This window comes from Hyperolius riggenbachi, chromosome 4, assembly GCF_040937935.1.
Source record: "Hyperolius riggenbachi isolate aHypRig1 chromosome 4, aHypRig1.pri, whole genome shotgun sequence".
Classification (NCBI taxonomy): Eukaryota; Metazoa; Chordata; class Amphibia; order Anura; family Hyperoliidae; genus Hyperolius; species Hyperolius riggenbachi.
Window position 1 is genome coordinate 350836758 of NC_090649.1, and position 25087 is coordinate 350861844.

Genomic DNA, 25087 nt, shown 5'->3' on the forward strand with positions numbered 1-25087 from the left:
CATCTATTGTATATATTATTTTCTGCATTGTTCCACTTTTTTGTCCTGGAATATTCAATCGTTATTTAATAAGTTTGACTTCTGCTGTACTAAACTAAGACTTATAGCCTAGAAGAGACTGAAGGGTAACTGTGTATAAGTCCATGCCTGATTGTATGATTGAGCAACACTACCGTATAAGATTGTAATTGCATTGTGTGTATGGGGCACTTCCACGCTCGACAGCAGAGTGGGAAGTCTCGGAGTGGCTAAAAGGATTGTTCGGAACGACTGTTAGTGGTTTTGCTTCACTACAGTGTAAGATTGCAACTGTGCGTGTGTGTGCGTGGCATTCCCGTATTCGGCCTAAAGCGCAAAGCTGACCCGAATACGAAAACGCGGATTGCGTGCTGAGCACTCGACAGCAGAGTGGACGTGTCTAGCAACAGCTAGTGGTGGCAGTGAGAAGTGTTTGAGGGGTCACAGCCTTGTGGTAGCTCGACTAAGACTGCTTCCCCTCTCGATCTGGTCAAACCCGCAGTTGGGAACCGTACACGCAGGCGTGCCGCGGGTCGGTTCCTGACAGCGGTGTTCCACACTTTCATTTCGAAATCACTACACAATCGCTGGCAAAAGCTTACACTTTTTAAAATCACTCCCAAAACAGCTGGAAAAAGCTCATGAAATTGCTTACAAAATGCTAATTCAAAACTTCCCTAGCGATTTGTAGCGAGTTCCAGGCCGTAGATTGTAAAAAAAAAGAAAAAAAAAAGACGCTTACTAACCCATAATTGGAACACGTTAAAATATCATGTTGTTTTACATGCGATTATGTGAAGTAACAGTTCATTGCATATGATGGGTGAGTGTATGCCCTCCACTAAAAAGGTTTATAGAACCCTTCCTCTCTTCTCTTGGAAATCTCTACTGTATTCCTTAAATATAAATACACAGTAAACGTGATCAAAAGTCAGTTTTATCAATTCATAGTAACAAAGCTTATAATTGTGGTGCGCGCAACTATACTTTTTTTTTTTTTTTGCACCTTCGTGACTTCGTCACATTCGTATTGTAGTAGACATCTCGGACTGAAACGCCCACCAGCGTTGTCCATACGTGACAGCGTAAATTGACGTTTTTAAAGACTTGATGACACCGTCAGCTTGACGGAAAAGGAAGAGGAGGTGCTTTTCTTTATGGTTGCCGCGATATTGTCGTATGGCCTATACACTTTATACTACTGAGGTAATAATGTTTATTCTTGTATTGATATAGTGAGATGAGAAGTTGAGATGAGAGTGTGCGTCTGGTAAAGTAGTAGCGTGAAGAGGATCAGTATATCAAGTGCTATTTTCTAGGCAAAAATCCCGTCCAGTGAAAACAGCGCAACTACTTTCGTATAGGTTTTATGGCGCGGACATGCAGCGCTTGTTAAGGTAACGTGTGGTACTAATTTCCCTTTGGATAGCCCAGAGAGGTAAGGTGAAGCAGTTAGGCTGAGTTTACAGATGCATAGAACTAAAGATAAGCAGGCGTTTTAATTACAGTTCTTCACCTCTGAGGTACGTAAAATGACTGTCTCTTTGCATAATTGATTCCGACTGAAGTTCATTGCGTCTTGTATAGTTTAACAGAAATTATGAATAATAGTTTTTTTTTTTTTTTTGTTCAACCACTTAAGGACTTCAGTCCTAAAACCCCTTAAGGACCAGACACTTTTTTCCCATTCAGACCACTTCAGCTTTATCGGTTTATTGCTCGGCCAACAACCTACCACCTAAATGAATTGTACCTCCTTTTCTTGTCACTAATACAGTTTTTTTTTGGTGCTATTTGATTGCTGCTGTGATTTGTAGTTTTTAATATATTCATCAAAAGACATGCATTTTGTAAAAAAAAGATTTTTTTTTTTAACCCTCATGGCGGTATGATTATTTCCAGATTCTTTTTCCAAAAGCGGTGCAATTTTTTTCACAAGTTTTGAGACCCTAAAAATCATACTGCTTGATAGATCTGCGGCAGCCCTGCACATTCCACACCTCTGATGGATCCAACTCGGGATTACTGTTCAGAGCTGTGGATTTCCGTCCCGAGCCTGACTCTGGGTTACTGCTAGGGAGGTGGTGACATTTTTCAAATAAAGTAAAATTTCTATATACATTTTTGTCCAAATTTATTGTACTACATGTCTTTGATAAAGAAAAAAAATCCAATAAGTGTATATTTATTGGTTTGGGTAAAAGTTTTTTTTTTTTTTTTTTTTTTTTTTTTATATAGCGTTTACAAACTATGGTGCAAACTGTGAATTTTACCATTTTGAAGCGTCTCTGACTTTTCTAAGCACCTGTCATGTTTCATGAGGTGCTAGAATTCCAGGATAGTATAAATACCCTCCAAATGACCCCATTTTGGAAAGAAGACATCCCAAAGTATTCACTAAGAGGCATGGTGAGTTCATATTTTTTTTTTTTTTTTTGGGTCACAAGTTAGTGGAAACTGAAACTTTGTGACAAAAAAAAATGAAATCTGCTGCGGACTCTCCATGCCCCTCTCTGAATACTTTGGGGTGTATACTTTCCAAAATGGGGTTATTTGTGGGGTGTGTTTACTGTCCTGGCATCTTGGGGGGTGCTAAATTGTAAGCACCCCTGTAAAGCCTAAGGCCCGGTTCACATTAGCGGTGGCCGTCCGGAATCGCCGTGCCGGAGCCGGACCGCTTGCAGAACGGACGGAACGGACGCACGGCAATAGCAATGAAAGCCTATGCGTCCGTTCACATGCGTCCGTTCTGCCGGACAGGAGCCGGACCGGATCCGGACCGGATCCGGACTCCGGCGTCCGTTCCAACATGCGCTATTTTTTGGTCCGGCTCCTCCGGCAGCCGTATCCGGGGCGGAGCCGGACTGCACCATCCGGCCAATACAAAGTAATGAGAACCGGAGAGCGCACAACACACTGGCTACAAAAACCGGACGTTCTACCCCACTTCCTATGCATTTTGGATGGGGACCACATGGAGTTCACAGAGTGGGGCAGCAGCGATTTCATGCTGTAGCTCTAGGCAGCAACATGTCTGATATAAGTCTGATAACGAGGAGGCGAACAACAGAGAATTCCCAGGTATACGAAAAATGCCTGGATCCATGGTCCCAACTGCAGTCTCTGTATCCACGGATGGTCTCCACACGTCCACCTGTCTCCAACAATGACCCCAGACCCTTCTGCTGACCTCCCAGACCCCAGGTATTTACAGGTTGTTATCTCCTTAAGAAACCGGATCCGGACCGCAACCGTGTTCACACCGCACGGAAACCGGATGCAAACGGACCGGATCCGGACCGGATCCGGATAGGAACCGTACGGATCAGGTCCGGTCCGGATACGGTGCGGTCCGGACATCCGGTGCGGTTTTGACAAAACCGCAAGTGTGAACGGGGCCTAAGGGTGCTCATAGGACTTTGGGCCCCTTAGCTCACCTAGGCTGCAAAAAAGTGTCACACGTGGTATCGCCGTACTCAGGAGAAATAGTATAATGTGTTTTGGGGTGTATTTTTACACATACCCATGCTGGGAGGGAGAAATAGCTCTGTAAATGAGATTTTTTTTTTTTTTCACACAATTGTCCATTTACAGAGATCTTTCTTCCACCCACCATGGGTATGTGTAAAAATACATCCCAAAACACATTATACTATTTCTTCTGAGTATGGCGATACCACATATGACACTTTTTTGCAGCCTAGGTGCACTAAGGGGCCCAAAGTCCTATGAGTACCTTTAGGATTTCACAGGTCATTTTGAGGCACTTGGTTTCCAGACTACTCATGGTTTAGGTCCCCTAAAATGCCAGGGCAGTTTAGGAACACCACAAGTGACCCCATTTTAGAAAGATACCCCAAGGTATTCCGTTAGGTGTATGATGAGTTCATAGAAGATTTTATTTTTTGTCACAAGTTAGCGGAAATTGATTTTTTGTTTTTTTCTCAGTGTCATTTTCCACTAACTTGTGAAAAAAAGTAAATCTTCTTCTATGAACTCATTATACACCTAACGGAATACCTTGGGGTGTCTTCTTTCTAAAATGGGGTCACTTGTGGGGTTCCTATACTGCCCTGGCATTTTAGGGGCCCAAAACCGTGAGGAGTAGTCTGGAAACCGAATGCATCAAAATGACTGTTAAGGGGTATAAGCATCTGCAAATTTTGATGACAGGTGGTCTATGAGGGGATGAATTTTTTGGAACCCGTTCATAAGCAGGGTGGCCTCTTAGATGACAGGTTGTATTGGCACTGAAGCGCAGGATGTTCTCAAATGGTGACCTGGACATGGCAGCAGAGAACATGGGCATGTAATGTATTGGGTGCAGAGACCAATAAGACTGCAGAACATTCTTTTTGACTAGACCCATGTTGAGAAGGCCCCCAAAAATTTTACGTTCGGAAATTTTGAGTGGTTTCCATGGTAGCTTCTTGGATTGGCGGTTGCGTATTGTGTGGCATAACGGTTGGTCTCAGGCACACTTAAGTCATAGAGACCAGCAGTGATCAGAAAAAAAAAAATCTGTCACTGCGGTGGGGCAGGTGAGGGTTTGGCCGGGTGATCAGAAGCCTGCAGGGTGCAGATTAGGGCCTGATCTGATGGATAGGAGTGCTAGGGGGTGACAGGAGGTGATTGATGGGTGTCTCAGGGGGTGATGAGAGGGGAGAATAGATGCAAGTAATGAACTGGCGACGTGATCAGGGGGGGTTTGAGGTCGATATGAGGGTGTGGGCGGGTAATTGGGTGCCCGCAAGCCGCAGATTAGGGTCTGATCTGATGGGTAGCAGTGACAGGTGGTGATGGGGTGATTGATAGGTGATCAGGGTGTGATTTGAGGGGAGAATAGATGCAAGCAATGCACTGGCGAGGTGATCGGGGAGGGGGGGGGGGGTCTGAGGTCGCTCTGTTGTGGGCGGGTGATCAGGTCCCCGCAAGGGGCAGATTAGGGTCTAATCTGATTTGTGGTAGTAATAGACAGGTGATTAGTTGGTGATTACAGGGGAGAATAGATGTATACAGTACACGGGGGGGGGGGGGGGGTGTCTGGGGAGGATCTGAGGTTGTGGGGGGTGATCAGGAGCCACCAGGGGGCATTTTAGGACCTAATCTAAAAATAGCATTGACAGATAGTGACAGGGAGTGATTGATGGGTGATTAGGGGGTGATTGGGTGCAAACAGAGGTCTGGGGGGGGGGGAGAGTCGGAGGGGTGCTGTGGGGGGGGGGGCAGGATCAGTGTTTGTGCATATACTAGGGGGGGCTGCCTCCCGCCCTGGTGGTCCTTCGATCACTGGGACCACCAGGGAAGGAGGCTGCCTGTATAATACGCTTTGTATACATTACAAAGCGTATTATACGCTTACTATGCGGCATATCGCGGGTTAACAACCTGCTGGCGCTGCTAATTGGCCGGCGGGTTGACGTCGAGGGTGGGCGGAGCCTAATGCCGGCGGATGCGCGCATAACTGAGTGAGATCCCCGGCAATTCAGTCCCCCAGGTGCCGACGCCAATTGCCGTTACGCGGTCCTGGGGGTGCCACTTTGCCGCCGCCAACTGGCTATGGACGGTCGGCAAGTGTTTAATACCTGTGACTCTCTTATTAAAGTTGTAAAATGTTTGCATTTAGCTGCATAGGTTCTTCAAACAATCTTTGTAGGTGGTTGTTTTAAAATAAGTAGGTTAATGTACACCTGCAATGTAAAAAAAATAAAATAAAAAAAAAAATGTAAAAGCTTGAACCTGAAAGTTTTAAAAGTGGACCTGAACTCAGAACTTCCTCTCTGTGCTAAAATATATGCAACAACATAATAACCTTTTAAAGGGAAACCTATTTGCTACAGCTGATACATATCCTACAGTAAATCTGCAATATTTCTACTTTCTGCTTCCATGGAAGCAGACATATTAACATTATCTGCTTTCAAATGGGCATATCTGCCATGGTAGTCAGCATGACCGGTTTACTCCTTTAATGATAGGACTGGGTGGGGTCTCAGAGTTCGCCCTTACTTACTTGAGCCGCTTTAATTCATCTAGGCAGGTGATAGCTCCACCCTTCTTGGAATGCGATAGTGGAAGGTTTTCAAATTTCTTCTGAGGCTCTGGCCAACCCCATCTGCATTTGTGGTCCGCCCCCAGCTCAGCAGAAGTGGCCTAATCAGTGACTGCCAAAATGGTGGCAGACTCTGCAACGCAGACAAAAGCTTCGGCAGACTACTAAACATGGCTATGGCTGCATTCCCAAGGATGTGGTGGAATGTATATATTTTAGGGCCTGTACACACTGCTGCGCTTTTAACCACTTGAGGACCCTGGGCTTTAACCCCCTTAAGGACCAGGCACTTTTTTTCCATTCAGACCACTGCAGCTTTCACGGTTTATTGCTCGCTCATACAACCTACCACCTAAATGAATTTTGGCTCCTTTTCTTGTCACTAATAAAGCTTTCTTGTGGTGCTATTTGATTGCTGCTGCGATTTTTACTTTTTATTATATTCATCAAAAAAGACATGAATTTTGGCAAAAAAATGATTTTTTTTTTAACTTTCTGTGCTGACATTTTTCAAATAAAGTAAAATTTCTGTATACATGCAGCGCGAAAAATGTGGACAAACATGTTTTTGATGAAAAAAAACCCATTCAGCCTATATTTATTGGTTTGGGTAAAAGTTATAGCATTTACAAACTATGGTGCAAAAAGTGAATTTTCCCATTTTCAAGCATCTATGACTTTTCTGACCCCCTTTCATGAGGGGCTAGAATTCCAGGATAGTATAAATACCCCTCAAATGACCCCATTTTGGAAAGAAGACATCCCAAAGTATTTACTGAGAGGCATAGTGAGTTCATAGAAATTTTTTTGTCACAAGTAAGCAGAAAATGACACTTTGTTCTAACTTGCGACAAAAAAAAATGAAATCTGCCATGGACTCACCATGCCCCTCTCTGAATACCTTGAAGTGTCTACTTTCCAAAATGGGGTCATTTGTGGGGTGTGTTTACTGTTCTGGCATTTTGGGGGGTGCCTAATTGTAAGCACCCCTGTAAAGCCTAAAGGTGCTCATTGGACTTTGGACCCCTTAGCACAGGTAGGCTGCAAAAAAGTGCCATACATGTGATATTGCCGTACTCAGGAGAAGTAGTACAATGTGTTTTGAGGTGTATTTTTACACATACCCATGCTGGGTGGGAGAATTGTGTGTGTGTGTGTGTGTAAAAAAAAAAATAAAAAAAAAAAAAAAAAAATAAAAAAATAAAAAATCAAACAATTGTCCATTTACAGAGATTTCTCCCACCCAGCATGGGTATGTGTAAAAATACACCCCAAAACACATTGTACTACTTCTCCCGAGTACGGCGATACATGTGGCACTTTTTTGCACCCTAACTACGCTAAGGAGCCCAAAGTCCAATGAGTACCTTTAGGATTTCACAGGTCATTTTGCGGAATTTGATTTCCAGACTACTCCTCACGGTTTAGAGCCCCTAAAATGCCAGGGCAGTATAGGAACCCTGCAAATGACCCCATTTTAGAAAGAAGACACCCCAAGGTATTCCTTTAGGAGTATGGTGAGTTCATAGAATTCAGTTATGACCCATTCCAGTCTGGCTTCAGGAAACACCACAGCACTGAAACTGCCCTCATCCAAATATGCAACCACCTGCTCATGGCAAGAGACAGAGGAGAGTGCTCGATCCTCATACTGCTAGACCTTTCTGCAGCCTTTGACACAGTTGACCATGACATCTTGATAAACAGGCTACAGGAATACTGCGGCATTGATGGCATAGTACTTCAGTGGTTCCAATCCTTCTTGAGTGGCAGAACCCACAAACTGTCTATGGGGCCCTTCCTGTCCACCCCTGTAACACTTAAGTATGGGGTGCCCCAGGGCTCAATCCTCTCTCCCCTGCTTTTTACGATTTACATGCTACCGTTGGGAAACCTAATCCAAAAACATGGCCTGACATACCACTGCTATGCAGACGACACCCAACTATATCTTTCCTTCAAGCCTGGTGTGACAGACCCAACTCTAACTATAAACGCCTGCTTACGTGAACTACAGCAATGGATGAATGACAACTGGCTGAAACTAAATGCAGACAAAACTGAAGTCCTTCTGATTGGAGGGCAGAGCATGATAACAAAACAACTTAACTTGCAGTCTTCACCACTGGGAATAGGAGGCACGGATCTACGCATCTCTGATCATGTGCGTAGCCTGGGAGTTCTAATTGATGGGGATTTAAACTTCAGAACTCAAATCTCTGCTGTGGTGAAATCATCCCATTTTCACCTGAAGAACATTGCAAAAATCAAGCACCTCATACCCCCAGAAGATCTGCCAACCTTATTCCACGCCTTCATCACATCCCGACTGGACTACTGCAATGCTCTCTACACTGGCCTTCCAAAAAAGGTCTTGTACCGCCTACAGCTGATACAGAATACTGCTGCCAGACTGCTAACCAACCAACCCCGTCACTGCCACATAATGCCAGTCCTGCATTCCCTTCACTGGCTACCTATAGAATGGAGGGTCCTATTCAAGATCGGCCTACTGACATTTAAATCCCTGAATAATCTAGGCCCTGGATACATGAAAGATATGTTATAGCTGCGTAGAAATCCCCGCATTCTCAGATCCACAGGTTCTAATAATCTAGTCATACCCAGAGTCCACTTGGAAACTTTTGGTTCCAGAGCCTTCTGTCATGCTGCCCCTACGTTTTGGAACTCCTTCCCTCAACAGATCAGGACAGCCCCATCCCTGGACGTGTTTAAATCCAGACTGAAAACCCACCTGTTCAGTCTGGCATTTGCAGAAATATATAACTTTTGTTGTGTGGATACTTCATCCTACTAATTACTGAATCTGAGAGAGCCTAAGCGCTTTGAGTCCTATGGGAGAAAAGCGCTATAGAAATGTTATTGTATTGTATAGAAGATTTAGTTAGCGGAAATTGATTTGTATTGTTATTTTTCACAAAGTGTCATTTTCCGCTAACTTGTGACAAAAAATAAAATCTTCTATGAACTCATCATACACCTAACAGAATACCTTGGGGTGTCTTCTTCTTTCTGAAATGGGGTCATTTGTGGGGTTCCTATACTGCCCTGGCATTTTAGGGGCCCTAAACCATGAGAAGTAGTCTGGAAATCAAATGCCGCAAAATGACCTGTGAAATCCTAAAGGTACTCATTGGACTTTGGGCCTCTTAGCGCAGTTAGGCTGCAAAAAAGTGCCACACATGTGGTATTGCCATACTCAGGAGAAGTAGTACAATGTGTTTTGAGGTGTATTTTTTTACACCTACCCATGCTGGGTGGGAGAAATATCTCTGTAAATGACAATCTTTTGATTTTTTTTTTTTTTTTTTAACACACAATTGTCCATTTACAGAGAGATTTCCCCCACCCAGCATGGGTATGTGTAAAAATACACCCCAAAACACATTATACTACTTCTCCTGAGTACGGCGATACCACGTGTGACACTTTTTTGCAGCCTAGGTGCGCTAAGGGGCCCAACGTCCTATTCACAGGTCATTTTGAGGCATTTGTTTTGTAGACTACTCCTCACGGTTTAGGGCCCCTAAAATGCCAGGGCAGTATAGGAACCCCACTAATGACCCAATTTTAGAAAGAAGACACCCCAAGGTGTTCCGTTAGGAGTATGGTGAGTTCATAAAAGAATTTTTTTTGTCACAAGTTAGTGCAAAATGACACTTTATGAAAAAAAAAAAACAATACAAATCAATTTCCGCTAACTTTTGACAAAAAATAAAATCTTCTATGAACTCGTCATACACCTAACAGAATACCTTGGGGTGTCTTTTTTTCTAAAATGGGGTCACTTGTGGGGTTCCTATTAGGGCTGAACGATTTTCGGTTTTAAACCAAAAATCGTGATCAAGGGTAAGACGATCTTGATCGTCAGAGCTGCGGTTTTGCTGCGGTTTTCTCTGCCGCTGGTACATTACTCTGCTCCCTCCTCAGTGTGTAAACAAAACAGAAACTTTCCCCTGTAAGCGCTAGAGAGGAGGACCATGCCCCCTCCCCTCTCAGGATGAGTCAGGATGGGGAAGACTGGGGAAGGAAGGCTGGTCCTGCCCCTACCCCAAAGATGAAAAGAGCAGGAGACACATCGCTGCCCAGGGAGCCATTAACACAGTAATTAACTAAAACTTCTGTCCTCTCTCTGCTCTCTACCTGGCGGGGGACAGTCTGGGACAATTGCTATTACTACATGCCCCTCTCTGCCTGTCCATGTGTGCTGCTGGTTAGAGAATGATAGTGACAGACGCTGACAATGTCACCTCGCTGCTGCTGGCTGGACAGCTTCTACTAATCACCCAACCACTGCTTCACACAACTATTACACTCATCATCTCCCCTGAGCACTGATAGGTTACATGGGGAGTCACTGCTGTCATGCCACACAGTACTGAGCAGTGTATAGATAAGAAGGCAGCTAGATATATTATGTAGAGGTAGGGGGAATATATTAATCATATACATATATCTACATATATCTAGCGGCCTTCTTATCTATACACTGCTAAGTACTGTGTGGCATGACAGCAGTGACTCCCCATGTAACCTATCAGTGCTCAGGGGAGATGAGTGTAATAGTTGTGTGAAGCAGTGGTTGGGTGATTAGTAGAAGCTGTCCAGCCAGCAGCAGCGAGGTGACATTTTCAGCGTCTGTCACTATCATTCTCTAACCAGCAACACACATGGGACAGGCAGAGAGGGGCACGTAGTAATAGTAATTGTCCCAGACTGTCCCCCGCCAGGTAGAGAGTGACTGGATGGTCGGAGCGATCTGATCCATCGTTTGTATAGCAAAAATCGTGTACAAAGCCGAAATCGCAATTTCGGACAAAAATCGTGCAATTCAATCTTTTCCTGAAATCGTTCAGGCCTAGTTCCTATACCGCCCTGGTTCCTAAACCGCCCTGGCATTTTACGGGTCCAAAACCGTGAGTAGTCTGGAAACCAATTGTCTCAAAATGACTGTTCAGGGGTATAAGCATCTGAAAATTTTGATGACAGGTGGTCTGAGGGGGCGAATTTTGTGGAACCGGTCATAAGCAGGGTCGCCTTTTAGATGACAGGTTGTATTGGGCCTGATCTGATGGATATGAGTGCTAGGGGGTGACAGGAGGTGATTGATGGGTGTCTCAGGGGGTGGTTAGAGGGGAAAATAGATGCAATCAATGCACTGGGGAGGTGATCGGAAGGGGGATCTGAGGGTTTGGCCGAGTGATCAGGAGCCCACACGGGGCAAATTGGGGCCTGATCTGATGGGTAGGTGTGCTAGGGGTTGACAGGAGGTGATTGATGGGTGTCTCAAGGTGTGATTAGAGGGGGGAGTAGATGTAAGCAATGCACTGGCGAGGTGATCAGGGCTGGGGTCTGAGGGTATGGGCGGGTGATTGAGTGCCCTAGGGGCAGATAGGGGTCTAATCTGATGGGTAGCAGTGACAGGGGGTGATTGATGGGTAATTAGTGGGTGTTTAGGGTAGAGAACAGATGTAAACACTGCACTTGGGAGGTGATCTGATGTCGGATCTGCGGGCGATCTATTGGTGTGGGTGGGTGATCAGATTGCCCGCAAGGGGCAGGTTAGGGGCGGGCTGATGGGCGGCAGTGACAGGGGGTGATTGACGGGTGATCAGGGGGGATAGATGCATACAGTACATGGGGGGGGGGGGGAGGTCTGGGGAGAATCTGAGGGGTGGGGGACGCGGGGGATAAAATAAAAATAGCATTGACAGAGAGTGATTGATGGGTGATTGGGTGTAAACATGGGTCTGGGGGGTGGGAGGGGGGGTCTGAGGGGTGCTGTGGGCAATCAGGGGGCGGGGGGGGGGGGGGAAATCAGTGTGCTTGGTGCAGACTAGGGTGGCTGCAGCCTGCCCTGGTGGTCCCTCGGACACTGGGACCACCAGGGCAGGAGGCAGCTTGTATAATACACGGATGACGCGATCGCTCGGCCCATGCCCTTACAAGGACCGCCGCCTCTGTGGGTGAGCTGGTCCTTGCGGGCTCCACTTCCCGGCCGCTGCTGTGCGTTAGGCGGTCGGGAAGTGGTTAATATCGCATGCAATTTTTAAATCGCAAGCCTTCATGAGAATAGAAAAAGTGCATTGCACTAGTGTGTACAGGTCTTAATGATTTTCATTATTTTTCAAAAGCACATGCGATTAAAAAACGCAGCAGTGTGTACAGGCCCTTAAAAAAAATGCCTGTTAAAAAGGATGCATAATTGCAGTAGTAGAATATCGAAAATCTCTTTAACCCTTCCCCCCCCCCCCCCAGTGTTCAATGGGAATGCAGACTGTGTGCACAAGTGCGCACATTTTTCTGTTTCAATATATTTTGAGAACCAAAAAAAAGTATACAGTAATACTAGGAACTTTAAGAGACATTTCGTTTACAGCAATATGTTGTTACATTCCAGTATTAAGATCAGTTTTAGGGCAGCAGGTTCCCAAAAATCATTTTTCAAAATTATACAGCTTTTAGAAAAACATATGGGGTAAACAAAAATGAGAGAATAAAGAAGATTGGTGCTATAGATTGAAGTAGTAGCAACAAAACAATGGTGAGCCATAACGTTGTCTTCAGATGTGTCACAGCCACTGGCTAAGCGTTAGGAAATATCTACTTGTCACTGTCAAGACACCCCACTATAGATCGGAAGGCTCAGGTGTCGTTTAGAGATTTGTCTCCGAGTATACCCTAAAATTACCGCCTTGGAGTTGAAGCCAGTTACCAGGGAAGTTTATTGTTTTCTAGGGGGTATGGGGCTTTGAAAGAAGTATCAGGACATAATTGTTTTGTATTCGTCTGAGCTTTGAAAATCGTACCAGACCGCCCAAACTTTTGATATTTTATGAGCCTGATCATGGCCAATCCTAACAAGCTCTTCGAGGTCTCTTAGTTTGTTTATTCTCTGGAACCAAATTTTGAGAGTAGGGGTTGTGGTTGTCCCCCAAAAAAGCGGGATTAAAGATCTGGCTGAACTGATCATGAATGGCAAAATTGATTTTTTTTTGTATGAGAGTGGAGACAGATTAGAGTTGTGAAGCAGAAAAGTATCAGCTGAGAAGTTTACAGTTAGGCCAGAGACCTTTTTAGTTATTTTATGAACTTCCGTCCAAAATGGAGAAAGTCTGGGGCAGTGTGGAGTAAGTCCCCTGGGGCTTCGCCGCATCTCCAACACAATTCAGAATAATCAGGGTAGTATTTGTGTAGTACAGAAGGAGTTCTATACCATAGTGTCTGAAATTTAAAGTTTTGCTCCTTCGAGCTCGTAATTCTGGCGGATTTGTGAGTGTTGGTGAAGATAGTAGTCCATTGGGTATCTGATAGAGGTGAGGGCAGAAGGCTATCCCATTTTTTTTTTTTTTTTTTTTTTTTTTTTTTTTTTGAAAAGAGAGAATTGATCTAGGTCTAGCTGTTAGCAGGAGAGAGTATGCCCATGAAAGAATATGTGATTTTGGGGATCTCTCCAAACATCTCTGGTCAAAAGTAGTAGGTGTTGTGACTGCTTTAGGTTTCAATTGTGATGACAAAATATAGTGTCGTACTTGGAAGTATGTCCATTTTGGCATCTGAGCATTGGTTTCAGGGTGTTGGATGTCAGCCAGATCCTTAATTCCAGCAGGGTTCACAAAACTTAAGACCCTAGGGGTATCTCTCTTGTTCCAAGATAAAAGATACCTAGATGAGTCTCCCGGTGTAAAATCTGGGTTGCCTATCAGTGAGGACATTGGGCCTGGAGATTGAGAGAGATGGAATTGCACTATGCAATTTTGAAAGGCTTTATGGGTAGCTTTAATTAAGGGATGCTTAATCTCAAGGGAGTCAAAAGATTTTTTTGGGGACCCAAGCCAGGCCAGGTAAAGAGGATTCACAAATAGCCTGTTCTATAGTTGTCCAGTCCTTGCGGGCTACTGGGGATGTCCAGTCTATCACTCTGAGTAAGTGTGCCGCGTAATAATCTACCGTATATACTCGCATATAAGCCGACCCCCCAACTTTTACCTGAAAAACCAGGGGAAAATGATTGACCCCCATATAAGCCGGGGGTAGGAAATGCTGGCCGCCTTATTCCCCTAGTTTGTCCCAGTATAGCTAGTAAAGTGCCCAGTATAGCTAGTAAAGTGCCCAGTATAGCTAGTAAAGTGCCCAGTATAGCTAGTAAAGTGCTCAGTATAGCTAGTATAGTGCCCCAGTATAGCTAGTATAGTGCCCCAGTATAGCTAGTATAGTGCCCCAGTATAGCTAGTATAGTGCCCCAGTATAGCTAGTATAGTGCCCCAGTATAGCTAGTATAGTGCCCCAGTATAGCTAGTATAGTGCTCCAGTATAGCTAGTATAGTGCTCTAGTATAGTGCTCCAGTATAGCTAGTATAGTGCTCCAGTATAGCTAGTATAGTGCTCCAGTATAGCTAGTATAGTGCTCAGTATAGCTAGTATAGTGCTCAGTATAGCTAGTATAGTGCTCAGTATAGCTAGTATAGTGCTCAGTATAGCTAGTATAGTGCTCAGTATAGCTAGTATAGTGCTCAGTATAGCTAGTATAGTGCTCAGTATAGCTAGTATAGTGCTCAGTATAGCTAGTATAGTGCTCAGTATAGCTAGTATAGTGCCCCAGTTTAGCTAGTATGGTGCCCCAGTTTAGCTAGTATGGTGCTCAGTATAGCTAGTATGGTGCTCAGTATAGCTAGTATAGTGCCCCAGTTTAGCTAGTATGGCGCTCAGTATAGATAGTATAGTGCCCCAGTTTAGCTAGTATGGCGCTCAGTATAGATAGTATAGTGCCCCAGTTTAGCTAGTATGGCGCTCAGTATAGATAGTATAGTGCCCCAGTTTAGCTAGTATGGCGCTCAGTATAGATAGTATAGTGCCCCAGTTTAGCTAGTATGGCGCTCAGTATAGATAGTATAGTGCCCCAGTTTAGCTAGTATGGCGCTCAGTATAGATAGTATAGTGCCCCAGTTTAGCTAGTATGGCGCTCAGTATAGATAGTATAGTGCCCCAGTTTAGCTAGTATGGCGCTCAGTATAGATAGTATAGTGCCCCAGTTTAGCTAGTATGGCGCTCAGTATAGATAGTATAGTGCCCCAGTTTAGCTAGTATAGTGCTCAGTATAGCGCTCAGTATAGCTAGTAAAGTGCCCAGTGTAGGTAGTATAGTCTGGTCCGCGGGTCCCCTCCGCTGGTCCCCCGCTCTCCCCACCCCCACCGCCGCTGCTATTACCTGCCCACATCTTCTATTCTTCTCTCCGTTCTTGTAAACATTCACAGCAGCGCGCCCGGCGCTGCTACTGTGACGAGGCAGGAAAGAGCGCGGCTTCCTGTTACTATGGGAACCGCTCTTTCCTGCCTCCTGCCTCGTCACAGTAGCAGCGCTGGGCGCGCTGCTGTGAATGTTTACAAGCACGGAGAGAAGAATAGAAGATGCGGGCAGGTAATAGCAGCGGCGGCGGACGTGGGGGGAGCGGGGGACCCGCGGACCAACATGACTCGCATACAAGCCGACCCCCCCCCCCCCCAACTTTTGGCCCCCTTTTTGGGGGTCAAAAATTCGGCTTGTATGCGAGTATATACGGTAATCTAATATTAGGCAGGCCTGCTCGTCCCTTATCGTATGGTAGGGAAAGGATTTCTTATTTTTTTATTTGCCCAGATAAATGCATTGATCCGAATCTGCAAACCTCTGATAAATCCAAGTGGGACCTCAATTGGCACCACCTGTAGAATATATAGAAGTTTGGGCAGGATGGTCATTTTAACAACGGCCATCCTGCCAAACCAGGAAAGACCCCTCAGAGAGCTCCAGCTCTGTAAGTCGGTTTTTATTTTGCTTTCCAAGGGCAAGTAATTAAGCGAGAAGAGATCTGCTAGGTCAACAGGAATTTTCATTCCCAAATAGGTGATAGCTTTTTGTTCCCAACGTAAGGGGAAGTTAGAGGCGTAAGTTTCCATCTCTGATTGCGTTAAGGTGATTCCTAGGGCCCAAGATTTCCCATAGTTAATTTTTAAATTGGAGATGACGCCAAAATCTTGGAGCGCCTTGATCAGGACCGGAAGGGTGTGCTGAGGGTCAGTCAAGAAGAATAACATTTCATCCGCAAAAGCGGCTACTTTGAAGTTTCTCTTGTCAATTTCTATTCCTTTAATGTCCTTATTATTACGAACAAAATTCAAAAAGGGTTCCAAAGTAAGGACGTAGATCAGGGGGGACGGGGCATCCCTGCCTTGTGCCGTTAGTTATGTTAAAGTGGTTGGATAAAATTCCATTGGTTTTGACAGATGCAGAGGGATTGGAGTATAAGATATTGATCCAGGCAAGGAGGGCAGTCCCAAAGCCTAAGGATGTCAACATCTCTCTCATATATTGCCAATCAACTCTGTCAAAAGCTTTCTCGGCGTCCGTGGAGAGGAAAAATCCTCCTCTCACAGACCGCCGAGAAAGCCACTCGTGGACCCCCAATGCTTTTGTGGTATTGTCTCTGCCCTCCCTGCCTGGCACGAATCCCACCTGGTCTGGATGAATTATAGTGGGAAGGAGTGGCGAGAATCTGTTGGCCAGAATTTTTGTGAAAATTTTAGCGTCATTATTTAGGAGCGAAATGGGGCGATAACTCGCACATGAAGTTGGGTCCTTCCCTTCTTTATGTATGATGGTAATGTGTGCTTCCAGAAACTGTTTAGAAGGGATAGAACCCTCTGAGATTCCATTAACGGCTTTTACAAAGTAAGGGGCTAACTCTTTGGCAAACGTTTTGTAATAAGCTGAGATGAAGCCGCCTGGGCCAGGGCTCTTACCTGCTTTGAGATGTTTAACTGTGGTAAGGAATTCTGCAGGACTAATCGGTAATTCTAACTCTTCTATGGTCGATTTGTCTAAGGGTTTAGGTCCCCAGTTTTTTAGATAGTTTTGAATTTTGTTCTTTCTGGCTATCATCTCTTGGGGAGTCGTCTGTCTCGACTGCAAATTATAAAGATCTAGGTAGTATTGACGAAAAGCTTCCGCTATCTCCTGACATGTATGTTTCAGCACTCCCCTCCGGTCCTTGATGAGTTATTTGTTGTCTAGCTTTCCTTTTCTTTAGTCTTTTAGCCAGTTGGGTGCCTATTCTGTTGCTCCACTCGTAAAAGAAAGCCTCTGAGTATAAGAGTATGCTTTTTGCTCTTCTATCTAAGAGGGCAGTGTTCTCCCCAGAATTTTTTTCCAGCCGGGTGGCATGAAAAAGTAGCCGGGTGGGGTGCAACAGTGGGAATGCAGGGCCGTGTAAGCTCTGCTGACAGCATAGCAGAAGGAGGAAACAAGCCAATATCAGCCGGGTGCTTACCAAAATGAGGCGGATGGAGGCCTGGGGAAAACACTGAGCCTCCATATGACTCTTGCTTTAATGCTAGGTACAGAGATGCTAGGTGAGATTTTCTGCCAGATTTACTGTCAGAACGATTATTTCCAACATGTCCGATCTGCTTTCTGATCAATTGCCGAGCATTTTCCGATCGATTTCCGTTCACTTCAATAGGAAATTGATCGGAAAATGCTCGAAAATCGATCAGAAAGCAGATCGGTCATGTTAGAAATAATGGATCTGACAGTAAATCAGCCAGAAAATCTGTGTGTACCCAGTATTAGATATGCACCATCTGTCTTAAAGTGAACCTGCCAAGTCAAAACCAGGAAAAACTGTTTTTGGTTGTTTTCAATGTGCTATTACTGTGCTTTTTGTTTGCTTTTGAAAAAAACAAAAAATAGGCTTGATTTGCAGTACACAGTGCAGGTGAAACAGACATCATATTTTCACACATGTCTAGAGCTAGACAGTTATACATATTGGGCATCATTAATGGTTCCGATCAACCTCTATTGTTCCGTTTTTTTTTTGGGGGGGGGGTTGGTTCCTCTACCAATCATCTGATTGGTAAGGTTTTCACTATTTGTTGACCCCATTGTTGTGAAACCACAAGGCTCAGCATGTCCTACAGATTTAACTGAGAAGCTGCAAATTAACACATAGGTATGAACTGTTTTTTTTTTTTTTTTTTAAAATGCAAAGCTCAGCAAAAGGACATGCTGGCCCCTTGAGATTCCAGAGATTAGTGTATCCTAAGGGTTAAAAAAGAGGGGGTGGGAATACACTTCAGGACAGAGCTTTATGTGTGCAAGCTGACCTAATTCACAGCTTTTTTTTTTGCCTGTACCTATCAGATAAGACTGCTTTTTTCCCCTTCAGCGCTGCTGTCTGTTTGCTCTGTTCTCTGGGCAGCCAAAACATCCCGCTCTCTGAAGCTATTGGAGATCTGCTCCGTGCGTCTGACACCCGGGGAGGAAGTGAGTGATTGCCTGCACTCCTTTCTTCAGTCTGAAGTGCCGTAATTCAGAGATGGGAAAGTTAGTACGGCATGTAAATGTACAATTGTACGGTGGGGAGGGAGAGAGACAAGTGACACAGCCGTGAGGAGGAAAGGAGGCACTAAATACCCGGATTACAGAGCCAGACGGGCTGTAGTTTGCCCAGCTCTGCTTTAGTCACACAGGCTCCAGCGTCCCTTCACGATCGTGCAGGCAGAGTGAGAGAGAGAGACTGCCTGTAATGTGCTTCGTTCCTACTTCCTAGAGGAGCACTATGCGCAGTATAACAGATGGCCCCGCCTATTGCCATGCTGAGGCAAGGAGTGTACGAGCCCGCCGGAAAGCGCGAGATCTCGTATGTAGAGGAGCTGGGCAATCTGCTACAGAGGAGTCAGCGCTGAGTCAGCGCTGAGTGCAGAGAACAGTGCTGGCTTTTCTAATATGCAAAATAGCAGCCGGGCGGGGCCTTAATTCACCCGGGCGGCCCGCCCACTTAATTGATCCTGGGGAGAACACTGGAGGGTTTTTAGTTCCAATCTAAGGGAGGATAACTCTTCCAGACTTTGAGTCTAGTGTCCTTTTTGTGGGTGTTTTCTAAGCTTGCAATTTTTTGTATTATAGTGTCAACCCGAAAAAGGTGCTCTCTTTTTTTTTTTTTTCCTCGCCCCGATTTTGATTAGCTCCCCTCTTATTACAGGCTTATGGGCCTCCCATGTAGTCAGGGGTGTGACATCATCATTCAAGTTTAAACTAAAGTAGTCTTTTAGAGATTTTTTTGATCAAAACTATAGTTTCCTGATCTTGCATCAGTTCTGGGTTTAATCTCCAGCTAAACTGTTTAACTCTATGCGTGGGGAAAGAGACAATAAAATGTACCATAGCATGGTCTGAGAAGCCCATTGTTCCAATTCCAACGCTTCTTACATAGTGCAAGTCTGCCTGTGTAATCAGTAAGTGATCTATGCGTGAGTTTTTTTTGAGGATTAGAGTAATATGTATAGTCTTTGCCTTTAGGGTTAAAAATCCTCCACGCATCTAATTAATTTAAGTCCTTAAACAGATTTTTTTAAGGCATTGGAACGGAATCATGGACTTCCCATCAGATGTATCAAGTGCAGGATTGAGAGGAACATTACTATCTCCTCCCCAAATAATCATTCCTTTAGCAAAAGTCAAGAGTTGTGATACCACACCAGTTAAAAAAGTTGCCTGCTTCACGTTGGGAGTATAGACTGCTACAAGAGTAACTTCTCTATTCTCAATCTTACCCAGTAAAAAGATGAAACGCCCCTCTGGGTCTATCTGTGTTTTGGTGATGTCAATTTCACAGTGTTTATGGATAAGGATAGAGACCCCTTTAACCTTCCCCGATGGTGCAACAGCGTGGTAGCTCCTAGTGTAATATTTATCTCTTAAGCGGGGTATGCGCTCTCTAGCAAAATGGGTCTCCTGTAGCATTGCAATATGTACTTTTTCTTTTTGCAGTATTTGTAAAAGGGCTGTTCGTTCAGGGGTGTTCAGGCCCTTAACATTATATGAAGTTACTTTCCAGGAGCTAACAGGCTGCATTTTCTGGCAAGACAGAGTTGAGGACTCGTCCCAAAATGAGCATACGAAGGGTCTATCCCTCTGGTTTATCTCGACTACTGTATAAATGAAGGATATACGTAGAGAGAACAAAATAAGTAGGGTGTTTGAAGTGACAAGCATTGAGCAGTTTGCTCGAGAAGCCAGTTAGTAAATGCAATACGGTATTTGAAAGTATCTACTATGTAGAGTACTTAAGGAGGTACCGTAGTTTAGGTTAGCAATTATTATATAATCACTGGGTGGGAGAGGGGATTAAAGGTCTAACTAGAAGAAAAACTGAACAAGGTGAATAAGCTCAATAGCCTCAACCCCCCCTTCACCCCAGCCTCAAAAAACTAGACCTATTGCTCATTTGAAGATATAAACACTAAAATAATGCGGTAGAGTCTTTCAGGAAAAGAGATCCCCCCCTCCTCCTCTTCCTCCCCCCCCCCCCAATCTCTGTCCCACGGGTGTAACAGAGCCTGTGTCTGAGTGTTAGATAGAACCAGTGAATACATTTATAATCTATGTACACCTATATGTTTCAAATATAAAAGACAGTAGAGGTTTTAAGAAATACTGTGATAACTAGCTATCAAAAAAAACCTTGAACATATGCATGACAACAGTTAGCATAACAATCTCAAACCTGTACCATAAGGGGAAAGCAAAAGGGTTAATGGCATATAATTATTAAAACATATAGAATTATCGTTTGCATCTTAGTGCAGGCTGACCAGTGTAACAGACCAATAACTGGCTTGGAGTAGTCAATGCCCTTTGGAGTAGTATGATAGGATAACTCCTTAGTAGCACTAAAGGGGGGAAAGATGGAAAAAGGAGGAGAGGGGAAAAACAAACCGTCATCTCATCAGTCTTACATGGGGTACCGTAGAGGCAACGTAAGCCAGCTTTTGAATCAGGTCAGTCACCTGGAACTTGCTCCAAACGTTCATCGTTCAGGTTGGAGTGGTGATCTCCGGGTCTAGCGGTAGCTCCTCAAGCTCGATAGTGTCGTCTTGTTGAGCTTCGTTTGGAAGCTCTGTTTGCGTATCTGATGCGGAGCTGTGGCGCCGTCTGCGGCCTGCACCGTAGAATTTAGAGCCTCTGGGTGTCATCCTGCGAGTGTCTCCAGTGTTAAAAGATCTGTTTGAAGGGCCTATTCCCTGGGAGGGCGATAGGTATTCTTCTTCGGGAAACCATTCGGGTAGGTGAACTTTCGGCAGGCCCAAAATTTTGCAAAAGTGTGGTGTGTCAGCTGGGACCTGGAGCAGCGCGTTTATCGATCCTTTTGTGGCGTGTAGGCAGAAGGGGAATCTCCATCGATAAGCAATGCTTCTCTCTGAGCATTTGCAGCAATGGTTTCAGTGCTCTTCTGTTTTGGAGAGTGATGGCGGAGAGATCTTGAAACCGTTTTATATCTGCGTCATTGAATTTAATTATCTCTTGCTCTCTTGCCTTTTCATAACTTCCTCCTTGAGAGAGAAGCTAGCGAAGCAACAAATTACATCTCTCGGCGGATCATCATCGTTGCGCCTGGGTCTTAAGGCTCTGTGCGCCCTTTCTAGATCTATCTGCGTGTCTTTGGGCCTTTCCAGCAGCTCATTAAAGATGGCGGTGATCGCCGGTTTAATCTGGTCGTTCGGAATGGATTCAGGCAGGCCCCTCACTCTGATATTATTTCGTCTGCCTCTATTGTCCAGATCCTCTAGCCTTTGCTGGAAATCTAACAGTCTGGAGTCTTGATATGCTGCATGGCTTTGTATGTCACTAACCTGCTTTTTAGTGTTCTGCCCTTCTTGTTCTATGGTCAGCAGGCGTTTGTTAATCTGTGTGACATCCTCTTTCAGCTCTGCGATGGCTGCAGTGAAGGTTTCTTTGATATCAGCAGCAATTGCCTTCATGATTTCAGTTGTGGGCATAGTGTTTAGACGATCCAGAACCCCCTTATCGGAGTGGCTGTATGAGTCCCTTGACTCGTTCTGCTGTGCGGCGTTGAGCTTAGGAGGGGCCGACGCCATGTTGCTGTTCACAGGCCCAGACTGTCCGGACTTCTGCTGGCGGAAAATCTCCGGAATAGATTTAGAAGCCGGCGTCTCTACGGTCCCGGTGTTATTAGGATTCGGCTGGGACTTCTTAGGTGCTTTATTAGTGCTCATATTAGCCTTAGGCTGGGGAAAGAAGCGGGTCTATGGCGGAGCTCGTCTCTTACGCGGCCATCTTCCAGCAGCGCCAAACCATGCCCTCGTGCGCACATTTTTCATGTAAGTTAGCCGGGATGTTCCTGACATGTTCAGGTAGAATAAAAAAAGTGAATTGTGATTTTGTTGCATAGAAACGTTTTAGAATCATGTACTGTACTGCTAAGATGAGGAAGGATGCAGTAGCTAGTCTGTCCATCAGCACAATTGCTGGACATATACTCACCTACTCCCTGATGTGCTGCATTTCTGGGTGCAAAGAGAAACTGTCAGCATCACATGGAACAGCTGGAGAAAGATAGACAAGACAAGACAAATAACATTTATATTGCGCTTTTCTCCTTGCGGACTCAAAGCGCCAGAGCAGAGCAGCAGCCACTAGGGCACGCTCTATTGGCAGTAGCAGTGTAAGGGAGACTTGCCAAAGGTCTCCTACTGAATTAGTGATGGCTTACTGAACAGGCAGAGCCGAGATTCGAACCCTGGTCTCCTGTCAGAGGCAGAGCCCTTAACCATTACACCATCAGCCAACTGATAGCTGTTTACTATATAGGAACTGATGCTTCACTGTTAGATTCATGTTTGTTTCAGTGAGTTCTGGGTTATGCAAACAAGACCATACACTAAAAATAAATGCTTGCTTATTTGAGCTACAACAATAGATGAATGAACGACAACATGCTGAAACTAAATGACATAAATGACATAATTGATCTTACCACTAGTGAGTGCTCAACAGAAAAACAGATCCACTCACAATCCGCATCCATAGGCGTAGAGAACACAGATCCTGTTAGCCCTCCTCACACACATCAATATGAACGGCCACCTGGTGCTCTCACGTGGCCAAAACTTGCGAGCTTTTCCAGGTCAGGCAGCGCTTCCATGGGATCAGGGCCCACAGCTATTTGTGGGGGAGAGGGGGGTGTGGCGATGTGGAGGGACTGCAGTAGTTCCTCAATGGCAGTACTGGCCCTGGATATGCGCTCCCATCCCCTTCCTTGCACGGAGTGGGTCTCCCTCTTCATAGCTTTTTGCGCTGCCCGCCCATATAGTCAGACCTCCAGATCAGCGGCAGCCCACAGGGATGAGAGAGTGGAGTGATGTATACTGACATGCCATACACTTCAAATACAGGACGTGACAAGTGATGTCACTTCCTTTATTTGAAGTATACACCAAACACGTCACCAAACATCGCTCGGCTCTCTCTCATCCATGCAGGCTGCTTCTGATCTGGAGGTCTGCTTATACGGGCGGGCAGTGCAGCGGGAACAGCTATGAAGAGGGAGACCCACTGCGTGCAAGGGAGGTGATGGGAGCGCATATCCAGGGCCAGTGCTGGATTACTCCGCTCTGTCATCAGTGCGGGCTGCCGCTGATCTAGAGGTCTGACTATAGGGGCGGGCAGCACAGCCGGAACAGCTATGAAGAGGGAGATCCACTCTGTGCAAGCGAGCGGACTTAACGCATGGGACAGAGCAGAATGGTGTGGCGGGCCACGAATAGCACCCGGGCGGGATCTCAAAAAAGCCGGGCGGCCCGTCCACCTAACTAGCCCTGGGGAGAACTCTGCCACCCTAACAATTAACCTCAACCCCTTGCAACTTAAATCTGCACCCACTGTCATAGGGCTGCCGCCTGTACTCAAATCTCAACATGCTAACATACCGTACTACTCCCTCTGTATAAATAACTTGAGGCCATATCTGGAGTATGCGATAAAGTATTGGGCACCACATTATAGAACGGACATTGACCTTCTAGAAATAAGTACAAAGACTGGCTACTAAATTTTTTAACCAGGGATGGAGGATCTCACTTACCAGGAAAAGTTGGACAAGGGGACATGATCTGCATAAGGAGGGAACAAGTTTTTGCCACCTACTGTATATTTTGGCATAAAAGACACACTTTTTCTGCCCCAAAAAATGGGGAGAGAAAGTCTTCGTTTTGTATGCCAAACACAGGGAGCCCCAAACGTGCGATCACCCGCGTACATTTAACCATATTTAATTTATTAATAGATTCTTTGAAGTCTTTCAATTTATGTGTTAGCCACTTTTTATTCATAATACACCTCGTATGAACTCAACCGGGGCAACACCAAAAATACTTTTTGAACACATTTGAAATATGGATATAAAAAAAAACAAAAACCCTTCTCATCCCTAAAATCTTCCAGATGCAAAAAAAAAACAAAAAACAGCCACAAGCATACGCATCATTTATCACTCCCACACTACCCCCTATAATTAAATAGAACTATTATTTATTATGATTTTTAGCATGACCACATGAATTTACTCTAATATCTAAGCATGTACTCTCTATACTCTTGACATATACGGTGTGTGTGTGTATGTATGTGTATAGATCTCTCTGTCGCTCTGTCTCTCTCTCCAAATCCAAAAAGCTTTATTGGCAGGACCAAATACATTTAGCATTGCCAAAGCAAAACAAAAAAACCTTAACATGAGTGTGGAGGATGTAATGGATGGTATGGGGGGATGAGATATATAGATATATATCTATATCTATATCTATATCATAGGGGAGGGGAGAATGGGGTTATACAGTCCATGTGGTATCATGTTCCTCTCAGTTAGTGACAGGCAGTGATGTATCGGGCTGCTATTTGCACAGTTTTTTTCCTCTTCCCCCAGTAGGATATAGTTTCCTCTCCTCATCTGTTTAGGTGAAATCTGGGATGTGGGCGGAGAGTCTCTGGAAGTGGGTGGTCCTCAGCGGTGTATATTTGCTGCAGTGTAGCAGGAAGTGGGCCTCATCCTCCAGGACCCCCTGGTCACATTGCCTGCACAGTCTCTCCTCCCGGGGCTTCCATGTGTGTCTGTGTCGCCCTGTCTCTATCTCCAGGTTGTGGGCACTTAGACGGTGC

At 45.0% G+C, this 25087-nt stretch overlaps 1 protein-coding gene across 1 annotated transcript in view; it reads left to right on the forward strand.

The window, feature by feature from the left end:
* Positions 1–1135: 1135 nt before the first annotated feature.
* LOC137504808 (protein ELYS-like) overlaps positions 1136–25087 on the forward strand; it is a 320844-nt gene continuing 296892 nt past the window's right edge. The window contains exon 1 of the mRNA XM_068233400.1: positions 1136–1224. The gene's annotated coding sequence lies outside the window, so the exon portion shown is untranslated. The remainder of the gene's footprint in view (positions 1225–25087) is intronic.